Below are 12,449 nucleotides of genomic sequence, written 5' to 3'. Positions count from 1 at the left end.
GCTGGGTTCACATTACGTTAGTGGTGTCCGTTAGACGGACTACATTACACCGCGGCATAAACGCGGTGTAACGTAGACTGTTAACACCGCCATTAACTCCTATGTCGGACGCATCGCTAGCGCACGCCCACAATGGGCGTGCGCTGGGAATGTGCCGTCATTGAGTGACGGACCCTGAGACGCGGGCTGCAGCATTTCCGGGTCCGTCACTGCTAGCGCGATGGAGAATGTCGGCACTTGTTTAACGCAATGTGAACCCGGCCTAACGCATCGATTTATTATTTATTTTATACATTTTATTTATCTATTATTTGCTTTACATATGTTTGATATTAGCTGGAACCCTGCACAATACTTTCTATGGACATATGTTTTCTAGCTGGAGCCCTGCACAATACTTTCCATGGACGCATAGTTTCTTAATTGACCCCCTTGTAATACTTTCCATGGACACATACTTTCTAGCTGGAGCCCCGTGCAATACTTTCCATGGACACATACTTTGTAGCTGGAGCCCCGTACAATACTTTCCATGGACACATACTTTGTAGCTGGAGCCCCGTACAATACTTTCCATGGACACATACTTTCTAGCTGGAGCCCCGTGCAATACTTTCCATGGACACATACTTTGTAGCTGGAGCCCCGTGCACTACTTTCCATGGACACATACTTTGTAGCTGGAGCCCCATGCAATACTTTCCATGGACACATACTTTGTAGCTGGAGCCCCATGCAATACTTTCCATGGACACATACTTTGTAGCTGGAGCCCCGTGCACTACTTTCCATGGACACATACTTTGTAGCTGGAGCCCCATGCAATACTTTCCATGGACACATACTTTGTAGCTGGAGCCCCGTGCACTACTTTCCATGGACACATACTTTGTAGCTGGAGCCCCGTGCACTACTTTCCATGGACACATACTTTCTAGCTGGAGCCCCGTGCAATACTTTCCCTGGACACATACTTTCTAGCTGGAGCCCTGCACAATACTTTCCATGGACACATACTTTCTAGGTGGAGCCCCATGCAATACTTTCCATGGACATACTGTATACTTTCTTACTTGAGCCCTGTGCAATACTTTCTACATGGTAGCAGCAGCACCCAAATAAAGCAATTACAGTGTCCAGATAAAATTGCTGTAAGTTCTCATCGTAATACCACTTCCTATCGATAAACTCGAGAAGGTGTCTGCATCTAGAGCAAAGGTTCGGGCACCAATTTAGATTAGACGTGCCAGCCCCAGGTGCCCAGACTATAAAGGAAAGTGATGTCCCCTTCATAGACAATCTTTTTAAAGTGAATCTATCAGCACAAAATGACTATCACCTAAGCACTAGTACTCAGTGCACCCTTGACGTATCCAAATAGTTCAGCGCACCTTCCAACCTCCTGCTTTGCATCCATCTCCACACTTCTCTGGCTCCTTTACAGAACTATCAATCAAAGAAAAAAAAAGTAAGGCAGCGATAGATGGTAGATATGTAGGTGGCAATGCGGACTGAACTGCTTGGTCACACTAAGGGTGCAACAAGGACCAGTACTTGCTTCGAATAGTCAGGTTGTCCTGTCAGACTCCCTTTAAGACTTTTAATTTTTTTTAAATGCAATTGCAAGTTGTGGATTTAATCTACAGACCAGTAATATTCCTTTAATAGGAATTTTTTTCCCCATACACGATTCTTTCTATGGGGATGGAGGGAAGTAAAATTACAAATTGGATCACAAAAGAGAAATATAAAACTATAACTTGAATAAGACCTTGTAGTCTCATAACACTTACCGTATATACTCGTGTATAAGCTGACCTGAGTATAAGCCGAAACCCCTAATTTTGCCTTGAAAAATTGGGAAAACTTATTGACTGGAGTATAAGCCGGGTATGCGTTGTCCCCTAATCCCTATTCTGGTATGCATGGCTCCTTATTCCCATCCTTGTATTCATGGCTCCTTATTCCCATCCTTGTATTCATGGCTCCTTATTCCCATCCTTGTATTCATGGCTCCTTATTCCCATCCTTGTCTGCATGGCTCCTTATTCCCATCCTTGTCTGCATGGCTCCTTATTCCCATCCTTGTCTGCATGGCCCCTTATCATCATCCTTGCATGCATGGCTCCTTATTCCCATCCTTGTATGCATGGCTCCTTATTCCCATCCTTGTCTGCATGGCTCCTTATTCCCATCCTTGTATGTATGGCTCCTTATTCCCATCCTTGTATGTATGGCTCCTTATTCCCATCCTTGTATGCATGGCTCCTTATTCCCATCCTTGTATGTAAGGCTCCTTATTCCCATCCTTGTATGTAAGGCTCCTTATTCCCATCCTTGTCTGCATGGCTCCTTATTCCCATCCTTGTCTGCATGGCTCCTTATTCCCATCCTTGTCTGCATGGCTCCTTATTCCCATCCTTGTCTGCATGGCCCCTTATCATCCTTGCATGCATGGCTCCTTATTCCCATCCTTGTATGCATGGCTCCTTATTCCCATCCTTGTCTGCATGGCTCCTTATTCCCATCCTTGTATGTATGGCTCCTTATTCCCATCCTTGTATGTATGGCTCCTTATTCCCATCCTTGTATGCATGGCTCCTTATTCCCATCCTTGTATGTAAGGCTCCTTATTCCCATCCTTGTCTGCATGGCTCCTTATTCCCATCCTTGTCTGCATGGCTCCTTATTCCCATCCTTGTCTGCATGGCTCCTTATTCCCATCCTTGTCTGCATGGCTCCTTATTCCCATCCTTGTCTGCATGGCTCCTTATTCCCATCCTTGTATGTAAGGCTCCTTATTCCCATCCTTGTATGCATGGCTCCCTATTCCCATCCTTGTCTGCATGGCTCCTTATTCCCATCCTTGTCTGCGTGGCTCCTTATTCCCATACTTGTATGTATGGCTCCTTATTCCCATCCTTGTATGTAAGGCTCCTTATTCCCATCCTTGTATGTATGGCTCCTTATTCCCATCCTTGTATGCATGGCTCCTTATTCCCATCCTTGTATGTAAGGCTCCTTATTCCCATCCTTGTCTGCATGGCTCCTTATTCCCATCCTTGTCTGCATGGCTCCTTATTCCCATCATTGTCTGCATGGCTCCTTATTCCCATCCTTGTCTGCATGGCTCCTTATTCCCATCCTTGTCTGCATGGCTCCTTATTCCCATCCTTGTCTGCATGGCTCCTTATTCCCATCCTTGTCTGCATGGCTCCTTATTCCCATCCTTGTCTGCGTGGCTCCTTATTCCCATCCTTGTCTGCGTGGCTCCTTATTCCCATCCTTATATGCGTGGCTCCTTATTCCCATCCTTGTATGCGTGGCTCCTTATTCCCATCTTTATATGCATGGCTCTTTATTCCCATCCTTGTCTGCATGGCTCCTTATTCCCATCCTTGTATGTAAGGCTCCTTATTCCCATCCTTGTATGTATGGCTCCTTATTCCCATCCTTGTATTCATGGCTCCTTATTCCCATTCTTGTATGCATGGCTCCTTATTCCCATCCTTGTATGTATGGCTCCTTATTCCCATCCTTGTCTGCATGGCTCCTTATTCCCATCCTTGTCTGCATGCCTCCTTATTCCCATCTTTATATGCATGGCTCTTTATTCCCATCCTTGTCTCCATGGCTCTTTATTCCCATCCTTGTCTGCATGGCTCCTTATTTCCATCCTTGTCTGCATGGCTCCTTATTCCCATCATTGTATGCATGGCTCCTTATTCCCATCCTTGTCTGCATGGCTCCTTATTCCCATCCTTGTATGCATGGCTCCTTATTCCCATCCTTGTCTGCATGGCTCCTTATTCCCATCCTTGTCTGCATGGCTCCTTATTCCCATCCTTGTATGCATGGCTCCTTATTCCCATCCTTGTCTGCATGGCTCCTTATTCCCATCCTTGTATGCATGCCTCCTTATTCCCATCTTTATATGCGTGGCTCCTTATTCCCATCCTTGTCTGCATGGCTCTTTACTCCCATCCTTGTCTGCATGGCTCCTTATTCCCATCCTTATATGCGTGGCTCCTTATTCCCATCCTTGTATGCATGGCTCCTTATTCCCATCCTTGTATGCATGCCTCCTTATTCCCATCTTTATATGCATGGCTCCTTATTCCCATCCTTGTCTGCATGGCTCCTTATTCCCATCCTTGTATGCATGGCTCCTTATTCCCATCTTTGTCTGTATGGCTCCTTATTTCCATCCTTGTCTGCATGGCTCCTTATTCCCATCCTTGTATGCATGGCTCCTTATTCCCATCTTTATCTGTATGGCTCCTTATTTCCATCCTTGTCTGCATGGCTCCTTATTCCCATCCTTGTATGCATGCCTCCTTATTCCCATCTTTATATGCATGGCTCCTTATTCCCATCCTTGTCTGCATGGCTCCTTATTCCCATCCATGTATGCATGGCTCCTTATTCCCATCTTTGTCTGTATGGCTCCTTATTTCCATCCTTGTCTGCATGGCTCCTTATTCCCATCCTTGTCTGCATGGCTCCTTATTCCCATCCTTGTATGCATGGCTCCTTATTTCCATCCATGTATGTATTGCTTTTTATTTCCATCCTTGTATGCATGGCTCCTTATTCCCATCCTTGTCTGCATGGATCCTTATTCCCATCCATGTATGCATGGCTCCTTATTCCCATCTTTGTCTGTATGGCTCCTTATTTCCATCCTTGTCTGCATGGCTCCTTATTTCCATCCTTGTCTGCATGGCTCCTTATTCCCATCCTTGTCTGCATGGCTCCTTATTCCCATCCTTGTCTGCATGGCTCCTTATTTCCATCCATGTATGTATTGCTTTTTATTTCCATCCTTGTATGCATGGCTCCTTATTCCCATCCTTGTCTGCATGGCTCCTTATTCCCATCCATGTATGCATGGCTCCTTATTTCCATCCTTGTCTGCATGGCTCCTTATTTCCATCCTTGTCTGCATGGCTCCTTATTCCCATCCTTGTCTGCATGGCTCCTTATTTCCATCCTTGTATGCATGGCTCCTTATTCCCATCCTTGTATGCATGGCTCCTTATTTCCATCCTTGTCTGCATGGCTCCTTATTTCCATCCTTGTCTGCATGGCTCCTTATTTCCATCCTTGTCTGCATGGCTCCTTATTCCCATCCTTGTCTGCATGGCTCCTTATTTCCATCCTTGTATGCATGGCTCCTTATTCCCATCCTTGTCTGCATGGCTCCTTATTTCCATCCTTGTCTGCATGGCTCCTTATTCCCATCTTTGTCTGCATGGCTCCTTATTTCCATCCTTGTCTGCATGGCTCCTTATTTCCATCCTTGTATGCATGGCTCCTTATTCCCATCCTTGTATGCATGGCTCCTTATTTCCATCCATGTATGTATTGCTTTTTATTTCCATCCTTGTATGCATGGCTCCTTATTCCCATCCTTGTCTGCATGGATCCTCATCCCTATCCTTGTATGTATTGACCCCATGAGAAAAGCATAAAAAAAACAAAAAAAACTAAACATCCTACTTACCTTCTCTGCGAGCCCTCGCAGCATCTTGTTCCGGTGCCAGCAGCTCCTGTGGCCGGGAAATCACGTGTCCCCGCTCATTAAGGTAATGAATATTCACCTCTCTCCCTGCCTATGGGAGTGGAGAGAGGTGAATATTCATTACCTTAATGAGTGGGCACCCGTGAGAGCCCGGCAGCTGCTGGAACTGTGCGCGCGCTATAATAGAAACCAGCTGCTCCCCCTCCCCCATCATAAATTGGGACATTGACTCGTGTATAAACGGAGTTTTCAGAAGGCTCCTAATCATCACAGGCAGCAGTGCAATGACAGATAACATCTCTATATTCAGCTGATAACACAACATTCACCAATCACAACAAGCGATCTAACAGCTGTCTATGCTCTCCCTCCCTTTATTAGGACCTTTGCATATGCTCATCAGATGATTCAAAACAAATGATAGATTTGGCGTCTTACTATTGCGGCAAAAGCACAAGTGTTTCCTGAAACAGCAGGAACTTGGAATCTAAAAAACGATAGTAGCCAGTTTAAAAATTACATGATGACTATTTTTTTTTACCAATCACTGCCAAACTTGTTTTAAAAATACATGGAACACAAAGACCTGATTTAAACAATAGATCATTTTCTGATGATGACTTCCCTTTAAATGTTGGTAATGCTTCCTTCTCTTTTAGAACAGGGCTGTCTACAGCTCTGGTCTTCTAGATGAAATATGGAGTTGTAAAAAACAAGCTTACACAAGGTTGTAGGTCACAGCGTTCAAGGTTGACTAGTAGTTTGTTTACTATGAACGGCTCTTCTTGTCTCCGGTGAGTCATCTCTCTTACTTATCATTAGAAACAGAAGTATATTTATCTTTTCCGTGGTCAATTTTACTTGTTTAGGTATCGAAAGCTAATAACCACTTTGGAATGAAATTCCCGTATGGTTGTAAATGTACTGCACATTTGTTGTTCTTGAGTTCTTGCCTTGGAGGTGTTATTGGTCAGCATAATGTTTGGGTTTGGGATCTATTCCATTAATAGGAGTGTGGGGTGCTGGAGCCTGAAAATGTCCAATTCTATCATATGTGGGTCTAAGTGTAAACAATGTGATTATGATCTGTGGAATTCTGTACAGAGCTGTCTGTCACTGGGGTATTGGGTAGACTAAAGCTGATTAGCCGGGCCCCTGCGATATCCCTCAGACTAGGGAAAACCCTGTCTGTCCCTCTCCCAGAATTTACACTGATGGTGTGCTTGTCTGGGCCGCCAGGCCTGACCCTGACTCCTGTTTCAGCCCTATGCTGAAACCTCCACCCGCCACCCAGTGATAAGACCACACACCAACCTACACAGAAAGCACAGACAGGGAAAATTGAAAACGCACCACGCCGCAGACACACAGGAAAACACTATAATGTGCACAGGGCAAAAATAAACACAAATATAGGAAGGAGAAATATGACAAAGGATAATACACCACCAGATACGATACTTCAACTCCTAGACCACCATTCCAGACCGAGATCACCAGGCACAAGACACAAGCTATAATCGGCGACGCCCAAAGTCCAGAATGACTATTGAAAGGCCACAGGCGTGACCCAGCCTCCAACCAGATTACCAGCCAGATTAACCCTGGATAACCTGGATAAAATCTAGCAGGTGCCACTGAGCGTATAGTGGACAAATGTGGAATTACCGCTGTCTGTCGGACGCCCTAGTGTGAATAGCGTCCGACATGACACTGTCATAGTGGAAGGGAACTAGCTCACCCCTCCTAAGACTACTGGGATCCTCAGCACGGAAGAAAGACACTCTGGAATGACTTGACACTGTATAGACCCAATAGAAAATTCCTTCAGGTGAGTATTCAGGCAAAAAATAAAGAACATTATTCCAATGTGATTAAAAAGAGGACATCCTTGGGTACATCCAAATGTAATATGCAAATATCCTACGCATTTCAGACTGTAAACTAGTCCTTAATCATGGAAGATTAAGAACTGGTACAGAGCTGTCACCTAAAGTGATAAGGTAAACTTCTGAAGGAGAGCAGTGCCATCTTTCTGAATACTGAAGAAGATGGAGCAATTGTTGAGTTCATTCTGAAAATACTAATTTAGGACTAGATAGGCCAACTGTGGAGGAGGAAGAGACTTAACGACATTGTCAAAGAGCATCTGTTGGGGGTTAGTTTTTCGTTATAGCTGTGGGCATTATTTTTGGGTAGATATTGGACCATAGAGGAGTTAAACTGGGGTAGGTTATTTGTAAGCTCGGTTGAGGTTTGTGTCACCTCTGAGGGTTTCTAAAGAGAATCTGAAGCAAATAACTATCATTAAGTCCTGGTGGAGTAACATTTTCTAATAAAACTTACTGAGTCTTGTTGGGGGACCGGAGGGAGTGAAGCAACACAAGAAGCCAAGTTTTGAGCTGTAGCTGCCATTGAGATATCAGTGGTAAATGAGTGATGGTTGGGCCGGTGTGGAGCAACATGCTCATTAGAGCAGGACCATATGAAGGAAGAGGGCCTAGAAGTGGGAAGTCATTGCATTGTTCTTTGTTCTATTGCATTCAGTTAACTTTGCACCATTTCACGTTCTAGTGTTATCTTGTGTGTATCTGAAAACCTTATGAATTTATATCACTATCACTATATTTCAGGTCATGTTCAGTAAAGGTAAAATTTATTTGATCTGTTAGGCTAGTTTCACATATCTGTGAAACTCGGACTCGGCTTGGATCACAATACCCAGGTCTCCAGACCTGAGCGACTGCCATATATATGCCATGAGGCAATGAGTCTTCTCTAGAAGGCAATCAACTGTGTGATCCCACGCAACAAAGCCCTGCTCCCACTGGTATTATTGATTTAGTTCTTACAGGATCCATGACTGATATATATTGACAGGTCTAATTCTGTTTTGTAAAGAATACTAAGACTTCTCATCTTCTTACAATAGAACTGTCAGCCTTCCACCAGGATCTCACATCATTTAGCCTGTGAAGGGCCAATAAGAAGTTTGTGGGACGGAGAAATGATGCAAGCATTAATTGAGAATAAAATTAAGAATTAAATCAGAATAGAAGGCAGAACGGTGGTTCAGTGGTTAGCACTGTATAGTGGCTCAGTGGTTAGCACTGTTGTTTTGCAGCGCTGGGGTCCTGGGTTGCAATATCACCAAGGAGTTTGTATGTTCTCCCTGTGATTGCGTGGGTTTCCTCCGGGTTCTCCAGTTTCCTCCCATACTCCAAAGACGTACCGAGAGGGAATTTAGATTATGACTCCTAATGGGGACAGTGTGTAATAATGTCTATAAAGTGCTGTGCAATCTGATGGTGCTATATAAACAACAAAAGAAATCTAAATAAAATAGGGCTTTGCTATTTAAATAGGGTGTTGTCTCATAGTAAGTCACAGCATGGACCTAATTAAACTTGCTGACTAAGGCCCTGGTCAGACAACGTTTTTTTGAGACAATCAAAAATCAGTTGTTCAACTACTAGAGGAAATGCTCCTTTTTTTTGGTCTCTTTTGGAAGCGATTTTCGTTTCCTGAAACGGTTTTGGAAGAATTTCTTCTTAAAGTGTTCTTTGCAGCCTTTTGATTTGACGTCTTTTTCAGGTGGATTCCACCTAGAAACCGCCTGAAAAAAAGCACTGAACAAAATTCTACAAAAAAATTGACATAATTTCCACAACTGAAAAAAAATGACACTACTGTGCACATGTTCCGTCTTTTGTCACTTCTTTTAACTGCTTCATGCTTCGTAAGCTTGGAAGGTGTTCAAAGAAATAGCATGTTCTTTCTTTGGGTGGCTTCTGCTTGGAAGTCACTCACTATTTAAAGTTTAAATGCCTCACAAAATTTGCTGGCAGCACTGAAAAAACAATGGAGATAATTCCAACAAAGATGATGCTGGAAAAATACCACGGACGCCGGAATGTAATAGATCTGCATGTACTCCTCAAAAAACTGAAAAAGTGTGAACTAAGTTGATCCACAGAAGCAAAAACTGTCTTGTACCACAAGTCCAATGGACACCAATACACTTTTCTAGTAGTTACCTACAATCCAAATCTGGAGGTGCTAAGGGGAGCTGCATGGAAATTACAACCTTTACTACAAAAAGATGCCCGCTTACAATCCATTTTTCCAGACCATCCACTACTGTGTTTTAGGCAGCCCCCAAATCTAAGAAGCATCATTGTCAAGAGCTCCCTGTCCTCTCCAACAGCTGCAGGTACTTTTCCTTGCAATCAGAAAAAATGTAAAACCTGTCCATTTATAATGACCACGGACAAGATAAAGATCCCCAATTCACATCAGGACTACAAGATACCAGGTACTTTCAGCTGCGACACTTCTAATGTGGTGTACTTAATTATTTGTACTAAATGTCCAACTGGGGGTCTGTATGTGGGGGAGACAGGGCAGAAACTGAGAACAAGGATGAACTCTCACCGCCATACAATAAGAGAAAAAAGAATGGATCTACCTGTGGCAATACATTTTTGTCTCCCAAATCAGAACATTATGGACATGAAATTACTTGTGTTAAAAGGTAGTTTCAAATCTCAGAGAGACAGAAGAGTCTGGGAATATAAACTGATGACGACCTTTGACAGTCTTAATGCAGGAATGAATGTGTCGCATGGATTTATGTCTTTTTACATCAACTAAGGAACTTGCCCCTCAGACTATGAGGGGACATCACAACAGAGACCCCTAATCAGAGGACAATAAAACAATCCTTATCTAAGAGCTGGCCCAATATTTATGGACATAACTGTTTATCACTCATGATAATTCTGCTTCATGTTACCTGTCTTATCCATGGTTTCCCCCCCCCTTTTTTTTCTCTATGTTGTGCATAAATATGTAATTCTTCAGAATTTGTTTTAGTCTTTGCCTGATGAAGAGACCTGTGTAGTCTCGAAAGTTTGCAATTTGTTACCATCTTTTCAGTTAGCCAGTAAAAAGGTATCAACCACTGAGGACTCTCAATTCTAAATATTTTTAATTTTCTATTTACTTTTATAAATACGAGAGTGGGTTATTTCATTTGGTTTTACTTTATCTGTTTTTCTTTTTGTACTTTCTATAGTGAACTGAATGATCCCATGTGGCTAGTACGTATCCTGACCTTTAATTCTTCCTTCACCCTCAGAACATGGCTGCTTACGTGTGTACTTCTAGAAGGAAAATAACGTTCAAAACAATCATCGGTCACATCAGCATTCGAGGTTGAGTAGTAGTTTGTTTACTATGGAGGGCTCTTATGAGCTCCGGTGAGTCATTTCTCTTACTTATCATTGGAAACAAGAGTATATTTATCATCTCCGCGGTCGGTCATGTCTACTTGTTTGGGCATTGAGAGATAATAACCACTTTAAAAAGTAATATTCCCATTAACCTGGATGACAATATTAGCATCTTTTATTATTGTCCTACTTAACCATTTTACAACCTGTATAGATATCTGTAATTTTTATTTTATTTATTCATTTACTCCGCTAAGACTGGTCATACACATTAGATGGCTGTCAGATGAACTCTGCTTTGTCTGATTGTTCAGCTAGTGATGAGCGAAAGAGCTCGGATAACTTCTTATTATGCTCAAGTCCCCGTGGTTGCATGAATTGTGGCTGATAAACAGCCTGAACACAGGCAGGGATTGCCTGTTTGTTAGGGATTCCCCGCATGTGTTGAGGCTGTCTAACAATCGCAAATCATGCAGCAAGAATTTTTTTTTCCCTGGACCTGCATTGTCCAAGGAAAAAAATCAAGACGTGTGTGCACTGGCGGACACAGACAGAAAAGGGCCCCTGTGCAAGAACAATATATATGGGCCCTTTGCTGCCCAAGAGCTCCTGAAAATGCAACATTGCACTTGCTTTGGAGATAGGAATGGCCACCTCATCTCTTGGGCCCCTGTGTTGCACCAATGATATGTCTAGCCCTGTGTGCATGGCCTCATAACAATCGGGTGCAATCTGATGCTTTGTCAGATTGCACTCTGACCGATAATATGACCATTAGCACGAGCCCTTATACAGCCATACTGCCATCAATTTTCAAAGTAAGTATACCAGGCACATCAGGTCTTAAAGATCTACTAAACATTTTGTCCAGTTTTTATTTTGAAAGCTGCTAAAAATCCACTTTCATCAAGTTGAGCCACATCTATGACGCACCCTGCCCCTTTGTGATGCACTTGACACATCTTTTCCCTGTCTCCTCAAGGATTGTACTGTCTTTTTTAATAGGAATATCATCAAAAAGTTAATGTATTTCAGTTCTTCAATACAAAAAGTGAAACTCATATATTATATAGAGTCATTACAAACTGAGTGATCTATTTCAAGTGTTTATTTCTGTTAATGTTGATAATTATGGCTTACAGCCAATGAAAACCCAAAAGTCATTATCTCAGTAAATTAGAATACTTTATAACACCAACTTGAAAAATGATTTTAAAATCTGAAATGTTGTCCTACTGAAATTCAGTAAATGCACTCAATACTTGGTCGGGGCTCCTTTTGCATCAATTACTGCATCAATACGCCCTGGGCACTGCTGAGGGGTTATGGAAGCCCAGGTTGCTTTGATAGAAGCCTTCACCTCGTCTGATTTTGTCGGGTCTGGTGTCTCATCTTCCTCTTGACAGTATCCCATAGATTCTCTATGGGGCTAAGGTCAGGCGAGTTTGCTGCCAATCAAGCACAGGGATACTGTTGTTTATAAACCAGGTATTGGTACTTTTGGCCGTGTGGACAGGTGCCAAGTCCTGCTGGAGAATGAAATTTCCATCTCCAAAAAGTTTGTCAGCAGAGGGAAGCATGAAGGGCTGTAAAATTTCCTGGTAGACGGCTGCGCTGACTTTGATAAAGCACAGTGGACCTACACCAGCAGATGACATGGCTCCCCAAACCATCACTGATTGTGGAAACTT

This window comes from Ranitomeya imitator, chromosome 10, assembly GCF_032444005.1.
Source record: "Ranitomeya imitator isolate aRanImi1 chromosome 10, aRanImi1.pri, whole genome shotgun sequence".
NCBI lineage: Eukaryota > Metazoa > Chordata > Amphibia > Anura > Dendrobatidae > Ranitomeya > Ranitomeya imitator.
Note: the sequence above shows the minus strand (reverse complement) of the source record.